Genomic DNA, 2,521 nt, shown 5'->3' with positions numbered 1-2,521 from the left:
CTCATGCAAAGTCTGGCTGGGAATTCCCCTCCTCACTCTAGCTCACCTTTAAGCTCACACACAACATGAGCTGCAAGGCTGCAGCCTCGGGCCTTGGGCAGAGCAGAGCAGCAGAGCGGGAGAGCGGGAGGAACACAGACTTCGGGAGCCGGACCTCAGATCCACACCATTTATTAGCCTTGGGCCTGCGGACAAACTTACAGCCCCGTAAAGATCGATATCATCCTCTCCCCACCAAAAGAGCTATTTCCTGCTTGGTGGGAGTCTTGTCAGAATTAGCACAGCTTTGGGTATTCAAATTTTATTTCCTTCCCATCTCTTGCTGTCTTGTTCCGAAGGCATACAGCATTCAGCATACAGGCCTATACAGAGAGGCCCACAGCAGCGGGGAGGGGCCTGCCGTCCTCGGCCACAGCTGTGCGGCTCCTTTCTCTCCGTGGCGATGCCATTGGAATTACAGGCAGATTTGCCCCACCTCAAACAACCAAAAAGGATGGAAGGGGAAAGAGGAACATAGTTTGTAAGTTTTATTTTGAGGCAAATACCGAAAACAAAAATAAGTTCCTGTATCAGAAAATTGCCCACTGTGTACAGTGTTGGGGTACCATTCAGGTTTTGTTGTTGTCAAAAAGCACCCTGGATGTGAAGTAAGATCACTGTGCCAATCAAAGGGAGCCCTGGTAGCCCAGTGGATTGCGCTTTGGGCTGCTAACTGCAGAGTTAGTGGTTCAAACTCACCAGCAGCTCCTCAGGAGAATGATGAGACTGTCTGCCCCCATAAAGATTTGCAGCCTTGGAAACCTACAGGGCAGTCCTGTAGTGCCACTGTGCGACAGAATTGACTACACGGCAGCGGTGGGTTTGAATGGGGGGTCATTTAAGTGACATTTATCTGAGGGCTGGGAAGGAGGCACCCGTGTCATCTTGGGTGCGGCACATGAGAGGGCTGTCATCCTGGCCCAGGTGATGTTCACCCTTGTGTAGCGGCTAGAGCCTCAGTCCTCCAGGGTGGTGGTTTCCTGCAGTCAGGGAGGGGATGCATCTGAAAATGCATACTGCGGAACATTACACAGACACAGGGTGCTTCGAATCTCGATATCAGTGCCTTTGAATGATAGCTTTGCCTATTTTATTTCATCCCATAGAGAAGACCTGGTCCTGACGAGCTCTGAAATGAAACAGTTAACCAAGAGTTACCGAGTACTGTGCCACTGGCACCCGTTCAAAATGTGCACATGACTCTGAAGGTGCTCGGAACCTCCCTCCCTGGAAGCCCACCCCCCACCCCAGGCCTCTCGGGGACCCGGCACAAGCAGGACCTTGAGTCACCTTTATCAGCAGCCTGCCTCATGACGGACAGCGCGTCCCCCTTCTTCTGCCCGTGAGAGCCTCTTCTTCTGGAAGCTGGTTTCACATGGTGGCTTAGATTTTTCCATCTTTGTATCTAGCACCATTTGAAATCAGTGTTTTAGGAGTAAGAATTGCAGCACAGCCAAGGGCGGACGACGAAGGCCGAAGATGCAACCAATCACCTGTAGAGGCTGGGCTCCTCTACTCTCCCTGAGTGGGCCAGCTCGACCAGGGAAGCACTGCTGGGTTGGCTGGGTTCGGGGAGCATCAGTGGTGGGGTCAGACGGCATTTAAAAGGGGTTCAGGGTTGAGCAGAAGCAGCAGTGGTGGATGGGGGCAACCCCTCGGCGGACAATCTGGTAAAACAGCTCTAATAGAGCTCTTGATCAGGTTGGCTGTGTGGGGTATTGAATGGGCAGGGTACAGGGCTGTCCACCTGGAGGACTATCTTATCCAAGTCCAAGTACCCCTTCACCTGGACACTGCCCAGCGTGTGCTGCTACGAGAGGCACCTGGAACCTAACACCTGCACCTGTGCGGTCGAGGCGCAGAGCCCAGCGGCACCAAGGACCCATCTCTTACACAGGCTGACCGATTTCTCCTGGTGTTCAGAGTCTGTTTTTGTCTAGCACCATTTGAAATCGGTTATGATGTAGGGGGAAGAGCAGCAGCCCGGAAGCCTCACACCAAGCCCATGGACAAGTAGCCTGTGTGTCTGTGAACGAAGGGAGGCACAGAGGGGAGTGGGATCGTGCCCTTCCCCACTCACTTCCTTAACTGCACTTAGGATTGCAGAGGTAAGAGAGAGTTCAATGGACTTACTTATCTGAGCGCCGTGGCACATTGCTGCAACATTGTCTTGCTGTCCATCTTAGAAGTCGGTGGCTGTTTGGATTCTCTCCGTTCAGAAGGTTCTGTGCATGCATCCCGAGCTTAATAAATGCTTTTGCTGTATTCAATTCCTCATGCCTGTGTTCTTACCTGTTATTTTCCATTCATAACTTTAAGATGATAAGAAGTAGGTCCTGTTTGATTCATTTGCCGGCCTACTTCATAAAGAATTTGAAGTAGGTTACAGAAGATGGGCATTCAAAAAAAAAGAAGAAGAAGTTCATTAAGACAAGAATGGGATCCGGTGAGCTCAGGAATAAAATGAGAGAAGATTAGAGGG

At 51.2% G+C, this 2,521-nt stretch overlaps 1 long non-coding RNA gene across 1 annotated transcript; it reads left to right on the top strand.

Annotated features, from left to right (window-relative positions):
- The first annotated feature begins 29 nt into the window (after window positions 1-29).
- LOC123522595 lies at window positions 30-2,316 on the top strand. The gene is made up of 2 exons (XR_006680839.1): window positions 30-520; window positions 1,146-2,316. It is a non-coding gene; the product is annotated as an uncharacterized LOC123522595 (long non-coding RNA).
- Window positions 2,317-2,521: the final 205 nt, after the last annotated feature.

This window comes from Echinops telfairi, unplaced genomic scaffold (assembly GCF_000313985.2).
Source record: "Echinops telfairi isolate 266 unplaced genomic scaffold, ASM31398v2 ScPeMD7_7424;HRSCAF=8462, whole genome shotgun sequence".
Classification (NCBI taxonomy): Eukaryota; Metazoa; Chordata; class Mammalia; order Afrosoricida; family Tenrecidae; genus Echinops; species Echinops telfairi.
The sequence above is the reverse complement of the archived record's forward strand: the minus strand, read 5'-3'. Positions and strand labels throughout refer to the sequence as shown.